Source organism: Lynx rufus, unplaced genomic scaffold (genome assembly GCF_022079265.1).
Source record: "Lynx rufus isolate CCGP_SWC_20201006 ecotype Redwood Valley unplaced genomic scaffold, mLynRuf1.p SCAF_2, whole genome shotgun sequence".
NCBI classification, from domain to species: Eukaryota; Metazoa; Chordata; class Mammalia; order Carnivora; family Felidae; genus Lynx; species Lynx rufus.
The window spans coordinates 219,359,228-219,384,825 of record NW_025814834.1 but is presented as its reverse complement, the minus strand read 5'-3'; positions in this window follow the sequence as shown (position 1 = coordinate 219,384,825).

Below are 25,598 nucleotides of genomic sequence, written 5' to 3'. Positions count from 1 at the left end.
GGGCCCCCAGAAGCTGGAAGAGGCGGGAAGTTCTCCCCTAGAGCCTCCAGAGGGAGTGTGGTCCTGACACCGTGATTCTGGACTTCTGGCCCCGAGACTGTGAAAGAACAAATTTCTGCACTTTAAGCCTCCAATCTGCGGTCGTGTGTTAGGGTGGCCCCAGAACACTCACTCACACCGATGGCTGCTCCTTATGCTGTGGCAGGGGTGTCCCCTGGGGAACAGCGGGTCTGCTGATGTCCTGTCTCTGCTCCCAGTTCTGCTAACGTGGCGGTGATGAGGTGCCCCCAGCTGGACCCCGACACCTGCCTCTCCGGGCAGGTTTGCCTCCATGAGTTGGCAGCACTTTGCGTGAGGGGACAGGGCCGTCTGGGGCATCAGGCAGAGAGGGGTTCGAGACAGGCAGGCCACCCTGCGGACCCACATCCCCCAGCTGATTCACTGGGAGGTCAGAGACTCACCTGCTTGGCAAGGCTGCCCCACTGCGAGGCCAGCCACACACCCCAGCTCTGCGGGGTCCCCTCCGGGAGAACGCTTGATCCTCTCTGCGGTAATTCCTTTAGGCCAGAGGCTCGGAAGCTGGCGCCACTGTTAGCTTTCCTATTCCCTGGGGATCGGGAGGAAGCGTTTTCTGGTGGACGGGGCTCAAAATGGCCTGGAGGAGAGGAGCACGGCCTGGGTTCAAACCCCCCAGTGATCAGCTCACCAAGCTGTCCCGAATTTCTCTGCCCCCACGGGGCGCTTGCTTGCCGCAATCAGGAGTGTTATGAGCAGGAGGCCCCTCAACTCTGCAGGTCCCGGCCTGAGCGTCCTGTCCAAGGGGACCCCCTCTGCCCAGGAGACGGGTGAGCCTTCTGTCCCCAGGGTTGCATGGTGGGCCAGCAAGACCCAGGCCTTCCAAGACTTTTCGGGAGTAACTGATGCAGAAGAAAAGACTTTGCAGTGAGAGGGCAGCCTCTGAGGGGCTCTGGGACCCCACACAACCACGGGACATGGGCCCCTGTGACATCATGTGTGGCAGCCACAAGCTTGGGAGCTTTCAGGACTCAGTCACAGCACCGGTGAGTGGTGCCGTGCTCTGGATGCCTGAGCAGGGTGGGAGCTCCCGTGGGCCCTGACGTGGGAGATGTCAGTGCTGGTGGGGGTCCAGGCTGGGCAGCCAGGCTTCCTTCCTCGCCGAACACCCCCCACTTGGGCTCACATCAATGTCCCCCTTCAGCCTCGCGGGCTCTCTCTCTGCTGAACGAGGTCATCTAAGTTTTGTCCCAGTATTTCCCTGCCCCGACCGACCCGTGATGGCATCCGGGCTGGACAGCACCACTGCTCGCACGCCTATGCCCATCTGCCACCTCCCTTCCAGAAATTTTCTTTCCCGTCCTCCCAGGAGCCTCTCGAATCTCTGCCAGGACAGTAACCTAGGGTGTTCTTAAAAGGAAGGGAAAAAAAAAAACAACAAGAAAAGGAGGAGCACTTGCAGGTGCCCCCCTGGCCCGTGGGGAGGGGGATGTCCCACAAATGTGCATTAACACAACTAGGGAAATGGCACAGAGCACAGCCGGCTGCCGCCTGCCCAGGGGCGCCCACAGACCTGCAGTTCTCCTGCTTCCTTTTCCACGTAGGAGGGACAGTGTGGGCTCGGGAGGACAGCTCAGTCCCTCGAGGAGCCTGCCGGCCTCTTGGCACTCGGCCAGCCCCTCCTGGCATCCTGTTCTTCGACAGTTCACAAGGTCACCTGCTCCACAAAGCCTTCTCCATGGCTCTGATGTGCCAGAGGCAGGACCCACACCTGCCGTCAGCCCGCAGGGACCCGGGCGCATCTGGACAGGTTTCTTCGGCTCACCGCAGCCACATTCCCCCCCTGCATTTGGTTTGGCCGCACCCCACGTGCTTCTGTCCTTCTGATACCAGCGGTCCCTGGGGCACACTCGTCTGGTGCCGAGGTTGACACATGGAGAAGTGCACTCGGCCAGCTTCGTCCATCCAAGGCTTTGATGTGGTTGTGATTTCAACCCGGCGGAAAAGTCACAAAGAGGGTGTCAGGAACTTTCACCAGATTCACCAATGCCTACATTTTGCCCAATTTGCTTTGCCACCCCCCCTCCCCCTCCGCCTTTCCCGGGACCACGCCTCTCAGCCTTCTTCAGACTCCACGGCTCCTTCCACTTCCTTCTCCTTGACCTTGACGTTCCTGGAGAGGGAAGGCTGGTTACTTCTGGAAGCCTCTCTGCGTCGGTGCCTTCTCACGATCAAGTCCCTTTACATCAGCGATGCACAGGTGCCCTGCGGCCGGAGGCTGGTGACGTCCCACATTGGGACGAATCCTTGACCTCCCGGGTGAGACGTGTCCAGCTGGTCTCTCCACTGTCAAATTGCCTTTTCTTTCCACAATTAATAAGTAATTTGTGGGGGCGCCTGGGTGGCGCAGTCGGTTAAGCGTCCGACTTCAGCCAGGTCACGATCTCGCGGTCCGTGAGTTCGAGCCCCGCGTCGGGCTCTGGGCTGATGGCTCAGAGCCTGGAGCCTGTTTCCGATTCTGTGTCTCCCTCTCTCTCTGCCCCTCCCCCGTTCATGCTCTGTCTCTCTCTGTCCCAAAAATAAATAAACGTTGAAAAAAAATTAAAAAAAAAAAATAAGTAATTTGTGTGGAGATACTTTGGTTCCATAACTACCCTGTTTGCTGCCAGATTTTCAAACCCCTGTTTCAACATCAACCACTGGCTTTCTGAATTCTTTCCCAAGGAGGATTCTGATGTCAGAGAGCTTTCTCTTCTCCCCGGGTTTTTTTACTGTATCAATAAGAACTCTTTGGTTTTGCTTCATTCAATGGACTATAATGCATCCCTATCATTATTCTGATGTGCAGGTTGCCCCAGATCGGTCCAGCGGCAGCCCCCACGAGCCGGCCCCGGGGTCCTTTCCACAGCTCACCCCCTCTCTGAGCCACGATTCACTTTGTGCTTTCTCTGCCTCAGACCCGAAATCAGGCTTTTCTCTAAGGAGTCCTGGTTCCTTTAGATGGAGAATAGTACTAGAAACGAGATCTGGGTGCTGGGGATGGTGTGATCACTGAAATTGGGGTGTCATTACCTCAAAGCCTCCGTGAGGGACAGAGCTGAGAGATGACAGACAGATGATGATAGATAGATAGATAGATAGATAATGGAATGAATGTAAATATACTCATAAAAACTATATGATATTAGTACGTAGAGATATATGTATGTTTATGCATGTGCATATATACATATGTACATATATTATATGTATGTATGTTTGTTTCTATTAACACACGCGCACACACATACCCACAGAAGTGGATGCCCACTGATTTCTCCAATCCCAATCCACAAGGTACTTTTTAATCCTCCTCCTGTCTGCATTTGTGACTCCCTTTCCCACCAGCGAGAGCCGGAGCTCTCATTCTCCCTGAGACGCTTATTCGTTTGCTCACGATTAGGATAAGGAGAAAATACTCGTACAGCTGCTAACCCGCACCACTATAGATCTCACCTGTGCCATTTCACGCGTTTGGGCAAATGCACGTGGCCGTGCAGCAACCCCTTCCAAGATACAGAACACATCGTTGAGGCTTTGAAAACCTTTATTTGAAATCGCAACGACGGACATCCCAGCACACACATTTTGCCCGAGAGTTTACTATCTCCTCAGGGCGGACCCCCAGAAGTAACGTGAATTGCTCAAACATTACGAACTTTCAGAAATCACCTTCAATTGCCAACTTACGCTCCCGCTAGGAGTGCGTCAGTCAGGATTGCCCGTCACCCCGACATTTCCCAGGACTCAGTGTGGTCACGTAACAAAAAAGTGTGGCCAGCCTCGAAACTATGCCAATGCGGTCTAACGTGCCATTAAGAACGTGTTCAAATCGACGTGCGCGCTGATAACGCTCGAAAAGAGCACGCGCCCGAGTCACTGACCAGGAGCCAAAGGCTGTAGACGGACCGGTGTCCACAGTGGTCAGCTCTGCCTGTGGGACAAAATGTGGGCTGGAGTTTCCTGCCCAGACGACTCCCAGGCCTCCCTGGGCCCCTGGGTCCCCTTCTCCCCGGCATCGAGGCAATGCCTGGGGTGCACGGGGCACAGGTCTTGGCTCCCTGTCCCCTGCGCTGGGAAAAGCAGGAGGCGACAGAGGTAAAAGTCATGATTCTCTGAGCCTCACCAGGGTTGCTCACCCTTTGCTGACGGACACAGCCCTGGCAGCTCCAAAGGCAGGAAGCACCTGGCCGTGGAGACCCCCAGGACAAGGCTTCTCCACCGAGCCCTTGGTCACCCCCCAGAGCAGAGGCCACCTCTTCCCACCTGAGCACTTTCTCCTTCAGAACCTGCAGGCTTGTCTTCCCCTGGGCCGGCAGCCACGCACCGTCTGCAGTGTCCTTTCTTGGTGCGGGCGCTCCAGCCCCCGTGCCCGCCCTCTGTCTCTGGCCTTCCCCTCCAGGTGGGTTGGGAGCAGAGAGGACGGATGCCCTCGGCGGGCCCCGTGTGGCCCCTCGGGAAGCTCCTGGAAAAGGAGCTGCAGCCCCGTCCACCTCTGGAGCTGAGTGCTGGCTTAACGTGGCTGGGGGCGGGCGGGGGGCGGGCTGGGGGCGCTCGGTGGCCTCCCAGGCCTTCCGGCTCCGACACTTTGCACCTGGAAACCAGCCGGAGGTGGAGTCAGCGCCTCAGCCTTAGCAGCCTGGCCTCCTCGCAGATGCCCAGGGCGTGGTGTGGGGGCTGGGAGCACCAGGGCCCCTGCACGCTGTCACCAGAAAGGGCCCTCGAAGCCCTGCTGTCTGCTGTGAAGGGGGCGGCAGAGGCCAGAAGGCGGGGACGGTGCAGCGAGGTCCTGCCTCATCCTGGCCGCGATGAAGGAGATGTGTAAGTCCACAGATCTTAGCCGCGAAGGGAGAGGCCACGTGGCTTTTGCTTTTTCCTGCCCCCTGATTACCCCTCGGCTGGCCGAGGGTCTCACTGCAATCCCAGCCCCGGCCGAACTGGAAACGATTGGTTACATACTGTAATACTAAGGCCATAAATCTTCCCCGGAATGGAACCCATAAACCCTGGTTTTTATCACCCACTTACTGCTCAGACCCTGGCTGTTCCTTCACTGCAGCCCAATTATCCTACAATTACTGTTATATTGTTAAGTAAATAGTGTGCCGGAAGACGCAATCCCAGGGCTCATAAATATTGGGGCAAACACAGAGCGAGGCCCAGGAGCTGAGCGAAGGAGGCAGGACAGGAGGGGCACAGGTGGTCACAGTCCCCGTGTGGGAACGTGACAGAGGACTCACCCGTGGGCCCCGCGGATGAGGCCTTGTACCCCCTTCCCACCCCAGCACCAGCCACCTCCCTTCAGACCCTGTGGCCGTGGGGCTCTGTCACTCTGACGGGTCCTGCTGGGGCTCAGTTCACAAGCCAGGGAGCACGTGGCTGAAACACGGGGAACGTGGCAAGCTCATGGCTCTGTTTTCCACCAGCGGGCGCCTGGCGGGTGTACTCGGAAGGACGGAAGACTTGGGGGGGCTCAGTCGGTTAAGCGTCCGACTCTTGGTCTCGGCTCAGGTCATGATCTGACAGCTCGTGAGTTGGAGCCCCGCGTCGGGCTCTGTGCTGAGGCCGTGGAGCCTGCTTGGGATCCTCTCTCTCCCCCTCTCTCTCTGCCCCTCCCCTGCGTGGGCTTGCTGGCACTCTCTCTCTCTCTCTCTCTCTCTCACTCAAAAAAATAAATAAATAAAATAATTAAAATAAAAGACTGGCAACAGGCGAGGGGCGCATCAGGGGGAGAGCGGGTGGAAACAGCGACCTAATCCCAATGGGATGCTAGTTGGCCGCAAACAGGAAGGACGTGCTGGTCCACGAGACCACACGGCACGCTGGCCAACCACGCCCGGCACGGGAACACAGACTGGCCGGTTCCAGTCCGGTGATGTTCCAGAACAAGCGAACCTCACGCGTGACCTTAAAAGTTCTGGCCGCCGGGGCCCATTGGACAGACGAGGCACAGGCGGGAGGGACCTTGTGTGGTTCTGTATCTTGGTAGGGTTAGAGTGACACGGGTGTGTGTTTGACAAAACTCAAACGGGGACTCCCGTAGCCACTAGGCCGACGGGACAGAGACTGCGGTGGCCTTGCTCCTAGAAGCCGCCCCACTCGGAGGGCACCTGGGGAGCTCAGTCTGTTGAGACTGGACTTGGGCTCAGGTCATGATCTCACACACTCCATGGGTTCGAGCCCCAAATCTGGCTCTCTGCTCTCAGCACAGAGTCTGCTTCAGATCTTCTGCTCCCCTCTCTCTCTGCCCCTTCCCTGCTTGCTCTCTCTCTCTCTCTCTCTCTCTCTCACACACAAATAATAAATAAACATTTTGGTGCCACACTCAGGCAGCAGCCCATGGCCAAAGGGCTGAGAACATGAATGAAAGTCTCACCATCCACCCCAAGGCACAAGCAGGGGTGAGCTCTCCCTAAAAGGGTCATCATTGTAAGCTCTCCTGTGTCCGCCCTGGGGTGGGACTGGACCTGGTAGACAGAATATTCTGGAGACCCATGGGGGTGTTCCTGCGGAGGACCAGTTGGAGCCTGGGCTTCGGAGAAAATGCCAGAAACGCTGGTGGTACAATCACGGTTCATTTTATAGCATTTATACCTTTTCTGGAACATTTCTGGGTCCACCTCCTTTTCTGTGTGTCCCCAGGGGGACACAGTCCGGACACATAGCTTCATGCTCCTCAGAAGGACAGACACCTGCAGCCCAGGGCTGAACACCGAGTTAGTGACATCGCTGAGACAGAACCTCACGGCCCCCGTTCCAGAACCCTCCGTGCCTCTTTGCCTAATAAGAAAAAACTAAATAAATGGAAGCACGCTCGATGTGACCTGAAGCAAAATGTGTCTGCCGCCCGTGGGAGGCACAGCGATGGATCAGTCCACAACCTGTCCCCCAGAACCTGTGAAGATGCCAGTCAGATGACCGTGAGATGGGGAGGCCTGGGAGGGCCCAGTGCCATCACGAGGGCCCTTCACTGAGAAGAGGGGTGCTGAGGGGTCCGAACAGAGAGATGGCAGCTTGAGAGGGTTCCCACCAACCGCCGCCATCTTTCAGTCCGGGGGAAGGTCCCAGAGCCAAGGATGTGGGTGGCCTCCAGAAGCTCGGAAGGAAAGGAAATAGTTCTCCCCTAGAGCTTTCAGAAGGGACGCAGCCCCGCCCCGCCCCTTGACTGCCGCCCAGTGAGACCCGTTTGGGACTTCGGACCTCCGAAACGGTAAGGCAGCAACTCGGCGTGTGTTAGTCTGAGAACTGGCTCTGCGGCATTGGTGACTGCCGCTGTGGAGCCTTGAACACGTCTGTCTCCACAATAGGGGGTCCCCGGGCTGCTCCCCCTGGGATGCCCTGATCCCCGCCGAGCCAGAGACCCTGACTTCCCAGACCCAGACCCAGAGCCTCCCTCCCCGCCGCACCCCACGCTCTGGCTGCCCGATGCCAGGAAGCCAGGTCAGCAGAGCATCGGTGCCTGAAGGGCTTTCTCCTCTCTGACCCCTGTTCTTGCGGTGGGCAGGGGACCGGGCACCCAGTCACGTCTGTTGACAGTTAATGAGATGATTACCAAGCACAGATTGCAGAAAGAGCAATGTCCCTTCTTATAACAACATCTTCCAACAGGCTACTTTGCAATGCGTCTGTTTATGCCCACTGTTTAAATTGAACATACGCTGTTTTTAAATTCCATTTGCATTATCTTATCGAGCGATCATTCCCCGGAACGTCATAAAACAAACATTAATTAGGGCTCCAAGTGGTGCAATCTCCTTAAAAGCCCTCAACCATACCACCGGCCGTCCTACCCTCGGGACTCTCATTCTAAGAAAGTTGGTGACAGCCAGAGCCAATATCTCAAACACAGAAGGTGAATGTTCCCCCCCCCCACCCCCGCCCAATGTCTTTGGTGGAATGGAGACCGTAAGCCAGAAGGGGTGGTGGAGAATAGCAAACCCACCGGGGGTCCGTGACCACCCTGCACAGTCAGCAACACGCCCGGGGCCTTGCCCGCACCCGGCCTGGGAACCCCGTCCGTGTCCCGATAACCACTGCCCGGTGCCTTCACGGAGAGACACGGGAAGGAACACAAGTTTGGATGTCAGGTGCCTGAGGACTTCTCTGACCATCTGTTTCTTTTTCTGAAGAACGATCAGGATGAACACAAGGGGTGAACCAGCTTGGCCCCACTTGCCTGAAACCATGGCTTTGGCCCCGATACCGTGTTCACTTTCTGGGAATTCTCCAGCCGCAGGTCACCCTGATTTCCGTATCTACCCTGTAAGTATCGGGGTGCACATCACACCATGTAAGGCAACGAGGCTGCGCTTTCTCCCACCCACCCCTCCAACTCACCTTCCTCCAAACTGGTCTGCTAGCTGACCCCCGAGCCCCCCGGGGTTCCTCGCCCAGGATGCTCCTATCTGCTCTCCCCCACCCCCAGCGCCTAACACGGGGCGCCTGGCCCCTCCTTCCCAGCACCCTCCCCCCCGCTCTCCTCCCACACGGAGGCTCAGGGCAGGAACGACCCCTGCATGTCCGGGGTCCCCGGCACACCAGGGCTGCTTGTGTAACACTGGGAAGAACTGGACAGAAGGGACCTCCCCCGCTCGCTTCCAGGTGCGGGGTTCACGCTGTGACTTGGCATCATCTTTGAAGCCGCTCACTTAGCGTGCGGGTAGGTCTGCTTAACGCTTCAGGACAACAAAGACAGCGGGGGTGGGGAGACAGCTGGTCGCACACGGCCCAGGGTCAGTCATCGCAGCCCTGGGGACAGCCTCCCGTCTCCAGAGGACGTGGATGACAGCCGTGCAGGAGCCCCGGGACCTGGATTCAGCAGCTCCTGTGATCACACCTGGCGGGAGCTCCTCAGGGCACCTGCTGCTGCTCAGACCACAGCTTTGGACAAGCTTCTGCCGGCTCTCTGGCTCTCTTGTCTCTGAAGCACACAGCCCTGCAGAAGCCGAGTCCTTTAGAATTCGTAGTTACTTTCCGAGGAGCCTCGCTCAGACCCTGTGGAGGGATCTCGGTCTCTGCCAAAGGAAAGCAAATCTAAAACATCCTCCTGCTAACCTAAATAGTTCATCGCTTTATTCTAAATCAACACCACGCGCTTCTCCCAAGTTTACAAAACGCACACACTGTAGTAATACAATCCTCCTAACAATGTCTTCCCCCAGCGGTGGGAAAATGGCACGCGGACCACTCTAACGTCACCCCCCCCTGCTCCATATCACACCGCGCCTCATCGGCTGAGTTATTTTCATTGTGTTATATACATTTTAAAAAGAGAGGAGCTGTCACCAGAAGGGTAATTGTCCGTGCACGTAATCCTGTCTGGATGGAGCTGGGTGGCACACACTTCATTAAGTGCAAAGCCTCTACCTGAGAAAATCAATCGCAGCCTAAATCATAAAGACGAAAATCAATCCCAGCTACGAGTTCCAAACCTCTCTCTGCCTGAGCACATCGGAGCGACGCCAGGGGCTGGTTCTGGAAGGGCCCAGCCCTGCACCCCCAGGAGCCAAAAGTGTGCGGACGGGCTGGGGGCTTTTAACAATCTAATCAGCAGAAGCCACATAAAGAGAAGGGGATTTGTTTGGTGCCCGTCAAGTACAATGTGAAAGGCACAAAGTAACATCCATGTATCCCGACACTTTTTTGTTTTGAGCAATTATTGTATGCCAAGCCCTAGGAAAGACCTAGAGATTCAAGACAAATGACCCAGTAGTGTCTGTTCTCCAGGGGCTTCCAATATAGTGGGGATCGTGGGCACACAGGCCCTGAAGTTGGCCTGAGTGGACTGGGAAATGCCGAGGGTCTTATATACAGGGTGGAGGGAAGGGGCAATTTGAGTTGGGTCTTGAAGGATGAATAGGAGGTTGCCAGGGAAAGTGTCCTTCCTCATAGTGCTGGGAGGGATTAAAGGATGCCACGTTCGTTTTCTGATGCCTGAAAAGTTTGGATTCCCCTCAGCCAGCACAGAAGATATTATGGATAAAATTCGGTCCCTATTTCCAGATAAGTCCTGGTGTGGCCTGGCCCTAGGGAAGCAAGTAGGTCAAACTAGAAAGAAACAATATCTCTTTAATGCCTCTCCCTTAAACCTAGAGATGAAACAGAGACGGTATCTGCTTCTTCTCTTCTGGGGGCTGCTTAATGAACCCCAAAAGTATCAGGGGCCCCAGTTCTGCCTGTCACCTCAGTCTCTTCCCCTGCTTCTCTACTGCCCTAGACTAAGTTCATCGGGGAAATTCATTCCTTCACTCACGCTTCACTAAGGAGCATTCCCTAAGTGCCAGGTGCTGAGCTAGATGCTAAGGATACAGACCCTCATGAGGCGCCTGTGGGAGCCCAGTCGTGGGCAGGGGTGATAACAAACGCGCCACTGAGCACGGAGGAAGGACACCGGATCTATCCCAGGGAAATCAGGGCAGTCTTCCAGGTAGAGGTGACTCCCAGGTGATCCCTGAATCTGGAATTGCCTGGGTGAGGGTGGGTGGTGGGCAGGACATTCCAGGTCAGTTGCCTATCCGTAAAGACCCCCAGCCCCTTGCTTAGCACACTGTCCCTGTGATTCCCAGGGCACCTCTTAGAGATGACGAGCTCTATCATTTTAAGGGTCAAGAAACTGGCTTGGAAAAGTCAAGTAATTTTTCCAGACCTACTCACCAGGGGAGAGCAGGATCAGGACAGACACCTGGGCCACACTCACCTTCAGGTAACAGAGGAACAGGTGAAACAGTTGGAGACAAGGGTCAAGATGACCAACACTGGTGAGCCTCTGAATTCTCTAGGGGGGGGGGCAGCATTTCCGCCCTACAGGGCTGGGGTCCCCTCTGTCCTCATACACCGAGGCAGAGTCCACTCCATCTTTGGAAATACTCAAGCTGCCAGCCCCCAAATATCAAACAGCCACCTGCCTACAGAAACTGAGTCCCAACTATGCACGGGCTCCATTTCAGGTCCCAGGGTCACCGACCAGCACAATTCCAGCTCCCAATTCCCTAAGACTTTGCTACTCAGAGTGGAGTCCCTGGCCCAGCACAGGCACCAGCCCAGCGTCTGTTAAACCGTGCAGATTCCCACACCCTGCCCCAGACCTACTGAGTCAGAATCCGCATTTTAACAACCTCCGAAGTGACCCCCAAGCAGGGCACAGTTTGAAAAGCCCTGCTCTTGGGAGGGAAGCAGGAGGGGAAACGACCACATGTAGAGGGTCTTTGATGCTCTGTGAACTACTCTTTACGTTTAATCTTCTCTAATAACCAAAGGGCGAAACCCGGTCCTCCCAGGCCCACACCCCAGAAAGGGCTGCTGAAGACAGTGGGTGGTCAGGTGTCTGGATGGGCAGTGGGGGGACCAGGAGGGGTCTGGATGGGCAGTGGGGGGACCAGGGGGGACCAGGAGGCAGGTCCTGGAGGGGAGGCAGGGAGCGGGGCTCCCCCAGTCCCCACTGGCATTCCTGCTGGGCTCCCAGGCCAGGGGCCGTGGTCATGCACCCGGGGGAAGGTGCTAGAACAGCCACTGCTGCCGAAGAGGGTCATCATCACACACTCAAAGTCAGCAGCTCCTACGGGCTGGAGGGAAACTTGAGCCAGGGTCTTGGGGTTCCCAAAACCGTACCCCCCACCCACACAGCAGCCGAGGAACAGAACATTCGCACTTGACTGTGACCACCAGCTCTGTGAGGGCAGGGCCAGGTCTGGGTGACTGCTCTGTCCTCACCACCTAGCAGCTTCTCGTCAAATATCTGTGAATAAATAAGCAGATTAAAATAGCACTTGGCCGGGGGTGATGTCACCCCCCGGAGCCAAGCAGGAGCCGCATCTACGGGCAGACCAGGTGCTGCCTCAGGTGTCCGGGGGGAAGACAGGGGGGAGGGTGCCCAGCAGGGTCACACGGGGCCAGCGGGTTCCACTCGGCTTCCGTGTCCTGCTCTCCTTGCCAAATGGGGAAATGAGATGCGCCGTGTACTTGGAAACAGAAGTTGTGGTGTGAATTGAGTCAAGCCACCGAGAGGCATAAATCGGTCGGGATGAGTAACGAGCAGCCAATACCTGTGTGCAAGGCTCAGAGCGCGCTGTCGCATCTGTGCGACCTTGTGGCAAGGATCACCCCGCCTCTCTTCCCCAAGCCCTGAGCCCGCTTCCCTGAGAGGCCGGCCGCGAGGCGATGCCGTGTGCATGACCACGACGAGGGGCAGGCACGGGTCCTCCTCTGTTCGCTGTGTCCTGACGGGGCCGGGAGTCAGGAAGCACACGCTCCAGGGCCCGGGCTTCCCTCTGTTTAGACAGCTACGGCCATCCTCCAGGATGGGGAGGACAGGAGGCGTTCTCTCCGCGTGGACGGATGTCCCCGGCCTCGCTCTGCCTCCCACACATCCCCTCCTCCCCAGACAAGGGAGACTGGCTCGTCAGGGACTTTCGGTTTTTCTTCTAGCTTCTCATTGCCACTGTAACAAATTCCTACCAATGTTGTGGCTTGAAACAACACAGATTTGTTAACTTACAGTTCTGGAGGGCAGAAGTCCCCAGGTGGGTGGGCGGGGCTGCAGGCTCCGGGGTGAGAATTTCCCTGCTTTCTCTGGCTCCTGGAAGTGTCCACACCCCTCGGCCCACGGCCTCATCGCTGTGACCCTGGCATCCGCCTTCACAGCAGCACCTTCTGCAAACACTGACTGTCCCGCCCCTCCTCTGTGAGGACCCTGTCGATGACCCAGGGCTCACGGGGAAGTCTCCCCATCAAGCCCACGACTTCATCCCAACTGCAAAGTCTCCTTGGCCTTGTGAGGTCACGTATTCACAGATTTCAGGGTCAGGACATGGGCATCGATGGGGGTGGACGTTGGTTAGCCGAGCACCAGGGAAGGAGTGGGCACGATTGCCCCAGCACTGCCTGCGGAGCGGACAGACCCTGGTCCCCTCTCCTGCACCGTGTCATAAGCTCCATTGGGGGCTCCGACCTGTGCACGGCCAGCTGTCCGGGGATATGAGCAAGGCCACCTATGGAACCTTGGTCACCCCTTCTCCGACAGCCTTGCCAGAAGTGAACATGATTTCCTTTAACTCTTTACCTTGGTCCCCGCATCCCGCTCTACTCACAGGCCGTGCTCTGCGACAACTCACTCAAGTTCCATCCCCGCTGCATTTCCAGGTGTGGATGAACCAGACTGAGAACAGGATCCAGGAGCACAGAGATGATGGCGGCGGACCTGAGCAGGTGAAGCGAGACTTTGGCACCTGCCCGGCCCCCCCCCCCACCCCGTGGGTTTCTGACGTTGTGGAAATGGCGAGGTCGGTGCGGACAGGATGGGGGTACGGCCCGTGTTCACTGTGCAGCCTGGGTGGGCCACGCTGGGGCTTGGGCCGAAGTACACTGGAACTCTACCAGAACTTGACCTTGGCAGGTCACCGTGGCTTATGGAGGCTTTAACCACAGGCCAGCGGCTACTCTGTAGCTGGTGCATCTCAGCAGCGCGGGGAAAGCACGGCTTTGATGATAGTCTTTGGGTACATAGACTTTAAGGCATCAGGGGATAGGGCCATTTATTTTTGCTGTTTTGAACTGCTTCTCCACCGGGCTGGCGGGCCAGGGAGGTGGGACCGAACACCACACGGGCAGCTGCAATCAGCCTGCACAGAGCCAGCCCAGGGTGCCGGGTTCTGACCGCCAGCACCCCCCCCCCCCAGCACGCAGAGAGCGGCCGTTTTCCCTTCCTTTCTTGGTTTTCTAATTTCAAGGCAATTAGAAAGAGAAGGGGCTGTAAAGACAGTAACCTGGAACCCTGGGTCCTTCAAATCACTGTCACAGACGGTCTCAAGTGGACCTTTGTTGTCGGTCACTTACGTTCTGTTCTGCAGAAGCGGAAGGTGCTGAGGGCGGCTGGGAAGCAGAGGGCCCCCTTCCTGTTCGAGCGTGGGGTGCAGGTCGCTGCAGACCCGAGGCTGAGAAGACGGGGAGCTAAAGCTCAGACCTGGCCCTTTGTGCTTCCGGGAACCAGACTGGCTCAGGGGAGGCAGGGAGCTGGAGAACAGACCTCCCGTGTCTCTCAAAACACAGCCGTGCGGCAGGAAGGCTTAAAGAGGTCAGACACGCAGATTCAGGGTTCAAACAGCGAGGTCTCCTCCGGAGGAAGGCAGAGACCTTAGGAACCGTGCTGGGCAGATGCGAAGGGGGAGCGGGGGCTTCCTGGGCTCGCTGTTTGCACAGGAGCGAGGAAGGAGAAACTTCCAGCAGGTTAGACCAGCACAGAAGAGGAAAGAAGCCGTTTCCAGGTGAACGGCTCCTAAGGCGGGGGAGGGGGGTACAGTGTCTCAGCTTCTACCCCAGAGGGTGAGGGATGGGGGTCCCCGGAAGGAGCAGATGAAGGGTAAGGCCAGAGTCACGGGCGTCTCCCCTTTTGAGGGCAATGACAGCCGCAGGAAACAGGACAGGAACGCTGGACAGCTCCCAGGTAGAAATGGGGACACAACCTTCCGGGGGCGCCTCGCCACAGGTGCTGACAGAGAAATTTAGGGGGTCAGGACTCGTGGAGAAGCCAGCAATGCAAGCAGTGTGGCAGGGCGGGCCCAAGCACATCTCTGTCAGGGCCTCGGGTTGAGTCCTGGCTCTGTCCCCAGTGCCGTGGGCCTCAGGACGTCCCTCAACCGCCCTGTAACTCAGTTTCTTCACCCGCAAAAATGGGGCGAGTGACCTATGTTGCAACGCTGATAAAGAATTAACAATTAGTGGGGCGCCTGCGTGGCTCAGTCGGTTAGGCGTCCGACTCTTGGTCTTGGCTCAGGTCATGACCTCGCAGCTCGTGAGTTCGAGCCCCGCACCGGGCTCTGTGCTGACAGCCTGCCTGGGATTCTCTGTCTCCTCTCTCTGCCCCTCCCTCTCTCTTTCTCTCTCTCTAAATAAATAAGTAAATGTGTTTTAGAACAAATAACTAAGAACCAGAATCTTCAAAGCGTGCAGGAAGTGCCTGGCACACAGTCAGTGCTGTGATGCAAAAGGGCTACTAAACAGTCCTGTATCTGGGGGAGGGGGGTGAGCAAGGTGGCCGTGTCCAGAGGCCAGGCCTGGGCAGGTGTTTCTGGCAGGATCAGACACCAGAGTGGGATTTTCTGGATCAGGAAGGTAATGAGGAAAAGATTTGTTTAAACAGTGGTTTTGGCAGACTGAGGACTTATTGATTTCATATTCCTAACCACAGGAAAGAATCCAGAGGAAAATGTCAGAACACGGACGCCTGGTTCAGCAAACAAAAGGAAAATAAAAGGAGAGGGGCCGCGAGCCAGCGAGCACAGCCTGCCGCGTGCGTGTCCGAGGGGACGCAGACCGCACCAGGCAGCGGGCGGATGTGACCGGAGGCACTCCCAGGCCTCCCCGGGGGAGGACGTCTGCAGGGATGCCCCCCAGTGCGGGGGCCACCGGCCTGCTGCGGCCACGGCCGTTCTCATTCATTAAGACAAAGGACAACTTGCCTCCAGTCCTCTGTCTCCCCGGCCACATTCCAGGTTCCGCTGCTCACTGTGTGGGACGTGGGTAGAGAACGTTTCTACCCTCACGGAAGTTCTCACAGGAAAGCGCTGCTCTGGGCTCCGTCCCTCCACACCCACCGCTGCAGAGAACATGGTGTGGAGAGAAATGTGTTTCGCACTAAAATGTGAGCCCGCGGGGGCCGGAGTTGTGTGCGCCCATCCACGACTGTGCACCCCAGTCTCAGGACAGGACCTGCCCCAGGGGGCCCCAAAGACGTGCAGGTCCGTATCAGGGGGCCTATGGACGTGCGACGTTTCCCGGCAAAATGGCCACTGCAGACGTGGTTACGTCAGGGATTTTGAGCGTCTTGGATGGTCCGGGGGGGCCATGCCATCACATGTCATCACAGGGGCGCTTAAGGGAAAAGAGGGGTCGGCGGGGCTGGTAGTGGTGCAGACAGCCTCTGGAAGGAACCAGGGAACAGACCGTCCCCTGGGGCCCCAGCTTCCTTAGTAGGAGACATGTTTAGTCCCACCTTCCCGTCACCTGCATCTGGTTCCCAGCTGGGGTGGGGAGGGGTGGGGCGTTACAGGATGAGTGCCCGCCAGCAGGCTCAGAGGAATGACCGCTCACAGGGGATGCCCAGGAAGAGGGAGGCCTGTGTCTACATGTTTGCATCCCCTCGAAACTCATAGGCGGAAACCTGACCCCCAGTGTGATGGTGTCAGGAGGTGGGGCCTTGGGGAGGTGGTTAGTGTTGGATGAGGTCATGGGTGGGGCCCCTGATGGCATCGGTGCCCTTGTAAGATGAGGAACAAAGACCACCACCCCCTTCCCTTCCCACCACGCAAGGACACAGCAAGAGGCATCATCTATATGCCAGGAAGACGGTTTTCACCAGGAAGATGCACCCAGCCAGCACCTCGGTCTTGGAGGTCCAGCCCCCAGAACTGTGAGAAATTAGCATCTGCAGTGTTTTGTTAGGAGGCTGAGCCGACTAAAACGAGGAGTTAGCAATGTGTAAGGCAGGGGTTGTGTCCAATGTCGACATCATTTTTTTTAAAGTTGTTTTAATGTTTATTCATTTTTGAGAGACAGAGAGAGAGAGAGCGCGCGAGCAGGGGAGGGGCAGAGAGAGGGGGGAGACACAAAATCGGAAACAGGCTCCAGGCTCTGAGCTGTCAGCACAGAGCCCGACGTGGGGCTGAAACCCACAAACCGTGAGATCGTGACCTGAGCCAAAGTCAGACGCTCAACCCACTGAGCCACCCAGGCACCCCTCGACATCATTGGAAGTAGGTAGGCCCCAGACAAGAGGGCTCACCACAGTGCCGGTGTCGACCCCACCCCACTGACCAAGGCAAGAGGTGTGTGTGGCCCGTCCACACCGACCGGCCCGGTTCTGGTCATCATGGACACCAACCCCTCGGTGCTCACGGCTGTGCCGCCAGCTGAGATCACCATCCTGGACTGACGGACAAGGCCCGGCTCTGGAGGCTTGACTTCTCCCCGAGCGCCTAGACGGAGTTTCGGTCCCCCTCTGACGGTGAAGCCATTCACCTGTAATGCAAAATCGCTCTCTGGATGGGCAGTTAGTGATGAACCTGCTTCATGAATTACGGCAGCCCATTCGTTTTCTACAGCGGCTGAGCCAAACCCAGAGACCTTCCATAATTTAACATGTGATTACATTTTGGGCCAGTGGAGTTCGGGGTTTAAATATTTCAGGCAGAAGCCCGGGCTGCGGCATGTGCCCGCTCCTGGCTCGCCACCAAGAGAGGAAGAAGGGAGCCATGGTGAGTGACGCTCTCACATGCACCGCGAGGCCTCTCCCCACTTCCCAGCAAAGGCAGCAGCGAGAAGGGCTGTGCTGTCCCTTCCAGTGTCCTGAGGATGCCGAGGAATTGAATTTGGGCATTCTGTGTCCCCCCGTCATCCAGACTGGGTGCCTGGTGTGACTTTCCTGGGAGAGACTCACATCGTCAGCCGGGCACCCACCTACCGGCGGCTGCTTCTGGAAAAGCCCACCCTGGGGGGTTCTCCGCAGCTCTCGCGTGGACCAGGCTGGTTCCAGTCATTCCCTGTGAACACAAGTGTGGTCAGACGTGGAGTCCGCAGCCCCTCCAGAGCTGGGCCTGCCCCCCGATCCCGGCTGTCTGCCCCCACCTCCGAAGCGCTTCTGTCCAGGAAGGGCGCTCCCACGCTGAGCTCCCGAGACTGTGCAAAAAGTTAGCACCAGAGCGGGCAGATCGTGAGGTCATCCCTTTGTGTTCTAAACACTCACTCGCTTCCCCGGCGGTGGGTCGGCGCGTGCCCACGAGTGGGGGGGCTCTGTGCCGGGCACGAGGGCACAGGAGCTGCAAAGAAGGAACCTGACGTGGGCTGCATCCCGTCCCCCCCAGAAGTTCACGTGGAAGCCTTACCCTAGTCCCTCAGGAGGCAGGGATGGTGGGTGTCCCCGGTGGGGGCGGGGGGAGCAAGCGTGTGCCAAGACGGGAGGCACGTGTCCATGGAGACCACGTGCGGGAGCTGGTACTGAGTGCACAGACCACAGACGCCTTTCAACACTACACCAAGCGATCTGCAGTGGATCTGTCCACTCTAAGAAGAGGAAGAAACCACTGCTCATTCACCCGCTGACTGTGCCCCACGTGAAGGAAGCAGCTCCCTCCCCAGACACCCAAGCTGTCGGCACCTTGATCTTGGACCTCCGGCCTCCAGAACTGTGACAGATAGATGCCTGCCGTATACGCTGCCCGGACCGTGGTATTTCGTTTTAGCAGCCCGAGCTGGGCCCGTCTCGGAGGTGAGGGTGGCCGCGTGCTTAAGCTCAGGCCAGTGGGATTTTAGCACGATAGGTCCACACAGCTCAAAGATCCTCACCTGTCCCCTCCCTGCTGGGGGAATGACGACCCGACCGGGAATCGGCAGCCTGGCGCTCTCCCTCCCAGTCACGATCCACTCAAGTCTCCAGGGAGGAATCCGCTCCCTGCCTCTCCCTGCGGCTGGTGGTCACCTGCATCCCTGCGATGCTCTCATCTCTGCCTCTGTGGTCACAGCCCCTTCCCCTCTGTATGAGTCGAGTCCCCCCTCCCCTGCTCTCATGCAAACACTTGCGGTGGATTCAGGACCCACCTGACAGGCCAGTCAATCAGCCATCCCGGGATCCCTAGCATCTGCGAAGGTCCTATGTCCACATGAGGTAACATTTACGGGTTCCAGGAGTGAGGACCTGACACCTTAGGGGCCATAACTGGGGGCCTTGATTCACCAACTACAGTTCTTCAAAGGGGGCCGACTCAGGTGACAATACCTTTTGTTCTCTGTCCTTCTCCCTTCTCCTAGCCTAAATCAGACAGTAATTTTATACACTGTGGGAGAAAGAAAGAAATCTCTATTCTGTTTAATCCACGGCTCGGCGCGATTTTCTGTGACTTTCAGCCCAAAGCCATTCTGTCTGACTCGGGCCCTTAGAGGAAAGGGGCTCAGGACTAGAGTGTCGGGGAGCAGTGGTGGCTGGGGCCAGGGCCGCTCTTCTCAGCAAGGACCTGCTTGAATCCCACGCCCTTCACCGTGACCTGGGCCGTTGTTTGGGGAGCTGTGGCTAGCCTGTGGTGTGCAATACGCCGCAGCCCTGAGCTGGAACGTCCTGGTCCTCCAGAGAGGCCACTGTGCTTCTCCAGAAGCTTCAGCAGCCCTCCTAGGCTTGGAAGCCCTCCCCTGCTCCCCAGGCTTGCCCACCCGGCTGTCAGGAGCCCTCAGTCACCTGCGCTTCCCATGGCTGCTCTGGACAGGACTCTGGGTCACTGAATGACGCAGGACTCATGCGTGATAGCACTGCCATGCACGCTTACATCCTCAGAAGATGATCTGCTCCAAGACCTCTTACCAATTTGTCCTCTACGAGCATGGCCAGAGCACACCGAACCTGAACTCCATCCACAATTCAGGTGTCTACTCCCCACGTATATGCTGAACCCTTCTTAGCATCCTTTTTTGTTCCCAAAGTTTATTTTGAGACAGAGAACATGAGCAGGGGAGGGGCAGAGAGAGAGGGAGAGAGAGAATTCGAAGCAGGCTCTGCGCTGGCAGTGCTGAGCCTGACGCGGGGCTCCAACCCACGAACCATGAGATGGCGACCTGAGCGGAAACCAAGAGTTGGAGGCTCAACCCACCGAGCCACCGGGGCGCCCCCTTTCTTAGCATTCTTATCAGGCTTCTCTCCTCTTCCGTTTGCCTGTCTGACTTCTTTCTGCAGCAGAGGCTTGGCAAGACTATAAGCCATAGAAGCGTAGCTGCTGAAGTATCATACTCAGTGTTGTTTAGTTAATCAACTCATTCGTTCGTACCCACACTGTGCCTGGTTCCATTCTAAGCGCATTACAGGTTACAGCGTTTAATGCTACCAGCCTGCAGACACGGGCGGGGGTCATCAGCCCCTCGTCACAGGTATGGACGTGATGTTTCGGATTGGCTAAGTGACTTGCCCCACTCTGCAACGGGCCAGTGGCTGAGCAGGGACTCGAGCCAGGCCGTGGGGCTCTGGAGCGTTCACCCCTGGGCTGCTGGTGGTCTGGCCAATGAGGCGCCTCCAAGGGGCTTGGAGGTGATACGTCTATGACAACAATATTAATACCCGGCTATTACCAGTGGCACAGGCAAGACGTGCATGTAAAAATACAGATACACAGAACGAAATCCTGCTGTGCCCACGACCCGGAGACAATTGCCGCGATCGTGAAATCTCTCCAATTCCACGCACTCACGGACGCACGGGCACACGTGAGCACGTGCAGAGCCACAGTAAGAATGCACTGTTTGTCATCTGCTTTCTGTTTAGGTTAATAACCATGCGAATCACGCGAACGAATCACCCTTCCACATCACGAGATACTCTTTTAAACATAATTTTTATGGCTGGGTCCCATTTCACTGCACGGGCAGCAGCATGGTTTATATGTATCTGTTGGTTTAGAAATAATTTACATTCTTCTGGTTCTTGTTTTTGCCGTTACAAACACTGCTGAATTCGAACCCTTGTGCATATCAGGTACTATTTTCTTAGAGCAAATTTCTGGAAGCGAACATGACTCCTACGTGGGTTTGTGGATTTTTTTTTTAACTCATACCTGTTCCAGCAAATTACCTCCCACAGAAAGGATTCACCAACCCGCATTCCCCCCAGCCGTGTGCGAAAATGCCCGTGTTTCTTTCCCATGGCAGCCAAGATTTTTCTCTTTGAGTTGCAATCACCAAACACGAACGCAATGTGTCCCTACGGCTGTGTGTTCAGAGGTTCATCCTGCCCAGAGATTCGCTTCTTCCATCGGGTCTGGTGGACACTCAGCCATCACACTCAATACTGGCTTCCGACCCTGGCCCCGGCCCCTCCCCCACACCCACATTCTGCAGCTGTCGCAGACCCACTCTTCCTTCCGCCCGGGACTCGAAGCTTCCCTTTTCGGGACGGTTCCCCTAAATCACTAATTCTAGCTGACCACCAGTGCTCCCATTGGGTTTTATTTGGTTTCATTTCACTTTGCTTAATTCCTTCCTATGGTTCTGCCTCCTTCTCCTACAAACCCCCTGCTGCGTTTTCCCCCCAATGTCACGTTCTTGCCTGGGAGCGTCTTTTCTTCCCTTTTCCTCTTGAAATACTTTACACACTTATTTTAACGTTTCCTTTGAAGCTGCCCCATTTTCTGTACATCCTGGCGTGTAATTTTTCCTTTTCACTGCTTCTGTGGAGTCTGACGGGGGCCCTGAGTCCCAGCCCCTCCAGCCAGTGACCCCAGGCCGCCTGACCTCCACCCACGGGGTCCTCTTTGTTCCTGGGACCATGGGTTTCTCTTTCTAGCTTTCAGCCTTGGACCTCAAAGCATCCCCATATGAGTGAGCGACACACTTTATGAGGCATTGTTCTGTACTTCCTGTGCTGGCTGAGGCTCCCCCCTTAAGTGGAAGTCTCTTTACAGCAGGTGCTCACTCAATAATTACTTGTCAATCAACTAATAATAAAGGTGACAACACAAATGATTTAATAAGTGTTTCTGGAGCTGTGACCACAGCTGAGCCCGGGAAGCCTTTTGTCACATCCCGCTCTGGGGTCAGCTTGGGATCCAAAGAACCAAAGGTGGAGAGGAGTTTGAGGAACGCTGGGGGGGTAGAATTGGAGGGCTTGGTGATGGATCGAATTGGGGAGGACAAAGGTCCATTTGGTCTGTGTTTTGGTCAAGCACTCTCGTGGGGTAAACTCCAAGACACTGAGGACTTTGTCTGTCCCTCCTGGCCCCCGAGACCCAGTGCACTCCTGCTCTGGCCCCAGCCTGGACAGCTGGACCTGCCTTCCAGGTCTCAGATGGAGGCTGAGGTCCTTCCGGCCATGCGAGGACACTTCAGAACCTCGCCTGCACTTCTGGATCCGGCACGTCATAGGTCACAGGGTAGAGTCTCCCTTGACCTTCCGCATCTCACCAACTTGCCGGACCCATAGGCCGCACTGCACGCCATTGCCCTGTGTTCACCGAACACCTGTAGGGGAGCCTCCCCTGAAGTGAGCCTGCGCCCTTTGCCTCCCACCAGGAACCACAGCTTACGGTCACGGGTTGGATTGGGGCCTCCCAAAAAGACACAGTGCAGTCCTGACCCGCAGACCCCGTGAATGTGACTTTATTTGGAACTAGGGCCCTCGCAGATGTCATCGAGTTAAGAGGACGTCATCAAGACTAAGGCGGGCCCTAAATATGACGTGCCTGGGGTGTTTGTAAGAGGAGAAACAGACGTGCACACAGGGACGAGATCATGTGCCAGCAGAGTGGGAGGTTAAGGGACTGTGTTCGCAAGCTGGGGAGCACCAGGGAGTCCCCACGGACCCCGGAACCCGGAGCAGGTTCTCCTCCCAGACCTCAGAACCACCCAGCCCTGCCCAGGCCCACCATCTCAGAACAATCGGCCTCCAGACCTAAGGGAGAATGATTTACCAGGAGCCACCCAGTGTGTGACACTTTGTTACCCCAGCTGAGTCCCCAGACCTGCTTAGGCGGTTGCCTTTGTTATTGTAATGAAGTAATTTAGTTAAATAGCACATAAGCCAACCCTTAGGAGATGATAAAAGGGCGGCCGCTCTGAAAAGAGACTGTTTTAGAAAGAATAAACAAAGGTAATTTCTTAACTATCATGCGGTTGGGTGAGTGGACCATGAAAGATTGCAGAGTTAATCACATGAATCCAGGATTCTAACCTCAGATTGCTTTATATATGACTTCAAGCTCTCAGTCCTAAACTAGAAATCAAAGGCTGACTATTGTTCGCTGTGGTTTATGGGGGAGAGGGGGAGGGAGGCCGAGATTGGAATTCCGATCAGGGAAACAAACGGAGCCCAGAGAAAGGGCCTTTGTCTCACAGCAAACGACCAGCACAACGAAATACACGTTACTCATTTTATGTTAAAATGGGGAAGTCGGTGGCACATATGCAGCCTTTTTTGCTTTTGTTTTTTTGGGTGTTTTGTTTTGTCTTGTGTTTGCTGCTCCATTTTATCCAAACTTCACTGAACCAAATCACCCCGTTGTGTCAGTATTTTTGCCGCCTGTCCCCACTCTTTCTCTGAGCCTGGCTGTGCTGATGGGAAGAGAATTCCTAAGCCAAAGGGACAGAGAAAACAAACAAGCAAGCAAACAAAGACGTATTGGTACGGACGTACTTGGTCAAGCTTACAACTGCGCCGTGACTGGCCTTCAGCAGCTACTGTGTGCCATCGGCTGGTGATCCGCTGTCCCCGGGTGCGCGGGTCCCCTCCCCGTGGGCGTCTTGAAGGCAGGAAGGCCTTGGTCCCGGCGCTCGGTGCTTATGAGCGTGAACCTTCGGACGCCTTCCCACTTCCTTCGGCCACCTCGGTGCCCCTCTCTTGGCCAGTGCCCCTCCGTGACCAGACTTGGGCGAAATGCCACAACACAGGGTGGCACTTTGTCACGGCAGCTGAGTCCCCAGCCCTGCTCAGGCTGATGGCCTTTGTGCCTGCGAGTAGGTAACTCAGTTAAACGGCACCTCCGACCAACATGAGAAGACAAAAGGCAGCTGCTCTGAGAAGGGGTGGCTTCCTAGAAGCCCCCAGAGGGCCGATGACAGGGTGCAGGGGAGTCGGCTTTGGGGCGGGACAAGGCAGGAAGGAGGGACAGGTGAGCCCCCAGCCTTTCTCCCCTTCACAGACTGTTCCCAGGTACCACTCGCTGGGCGAGCGCACGCCCCACCCCGCTTACGGAGAGCAAAGCCGAGGCACCGGCACCGAATCCCACAACATCCCCGCGCCTTTTCTCTGGCTCTGCCCCCCCCTCCCTCTCACTGCTGCCGCCCCGGGCTTGCGCCTTCCAAAGACAACATCAGCATTTCCACACTGGCTTCAGGCTCTGCTTTCTAAAGCAGGTAAAGACTCTCGTAAAGGGTTTTAAGGCGTGAGTGCTGGTCCAGTCCGCCCACGCGGGAGGCTTGCTCAGCCCTTCGGGAGGCTGTGAATTGAGGTCACCGTGAACACAGACCCAGCGACCGGCTGTCGGAAAGCGCCCGCCGTTGGGCACGAGGGGGCTGTGCTTCTGATCCCTCTCGAGAAGCTTCCCAGGATCCACTGAGCCCCAGAGGCTTTGGGAAAAGGCAGATCTCACGAGGTCATATTCTCCCGCCCTCACTCACCCTGCAGCAGGATCCCATTCAAACCATCCTGCAAAATCAGCAGCGCCCAGAAGCCCAGGCGTCTCCACCACAGAACATGCTTCTTCCTGCTGTCCGTTCACACCCTCCACCATCTGTGTTCAGCTCAGCCTCTCCTTACACCTAAGAAACGTGAGCCCCTCCCCTGTCCGAGGAGGGGACAGCTTTCTTGACCTGCGTGTATCAGTCAGCTCGGCTGCTCTAACACAGGGACAGACCAGGTGGCTTCGCCAACGACATTCATTGCCCACCGTTCCAGAGGACAGAAGTCCAAGATCAAGGTGCTGGCACATTCGGTGTCTGGTGAGAGCCTGCTTCTTGGCCCACAGACGGTTGCCTTCCCACCACGTCCTCACGTGGCAGAGGGAGAGTTCTTGTCCACACATCCCGTCAGTGGGGCCCCACCCTCAAAGCTCAACTAAACCTAAGGACCTCCCAAAGTCTCCATCTTCAAATACGGTCACATTGAGGATTAGGGCTTCAACGTGCAAATCTGGGGGGACACAAACATTCAGTCCATAGCACTGGGCACGAGATGGCAAAGCTATTTGGTCACGGCCACCGGAGAGGCCATCTCAGGCTTCCCGGCCTTGTGCCACACTCAGTCACCTCGCTGTCTATGTGACTTTGACCTGTACTGTCTCCACCAGCTAGAGTCCTTCCCCGGTGACCCAGTGAGAAGCGTTCCTGGCCACACCCAAGTTTCAAGTAAAAAAGCCCGTTCGCTCCCTGGCCGATCTTTATCAAAGCCCGTCTGTCTTCCGAATCAGGGCTGAGTCATTTCTGGAGGGTGCAAGTGAACACCTATCCACTTTAGAAGAATGGATGGAAAGTCACTAATTAAATCCTCTGACGACTGATGCCAAGGCCCCAAGAACGGGCCCGTCTGCCGGCTCCTTGCTGGGCCAAATGCTACCTCGCCTCAGGGAAAGGCACAGAGACCTCAGGAACCACTGCTCACAGGGATGTGATGGGTGGACACTAGCAAGAAGGATGGTCCCCGAGTGTCCCAGCACAGTCACCCCACCTGACAAATTCCTGGCAAGGAGGCGACAGCTGCAGCTGCTCCCCCCGCCCCCCAGGAGCTCAAGACAACCGTGACAATACTTTCCATTCACATGGGACACATTGAAATCAAAGTCAAGGGAACGTTCAACAACCGACTCACAACTCTGCAGGCCGTCCCTAACACGTGCCAGGCCCTGGACCCGATGCCAGGAAGACAAGAATTGGCAAGATTCCCGTGGTCCCGGGGCCGACAGATCAGAAACAATGACTAAGCAGCCCAGGAACCCTCAGCCACAGCCGCAGGCTTTGCCCTTTTCCGGACGGAGAGCCACAGACACAGGCCCTTCCTCTCTCTCCGGCCCCAGTGGGCAACCACCCCCAGA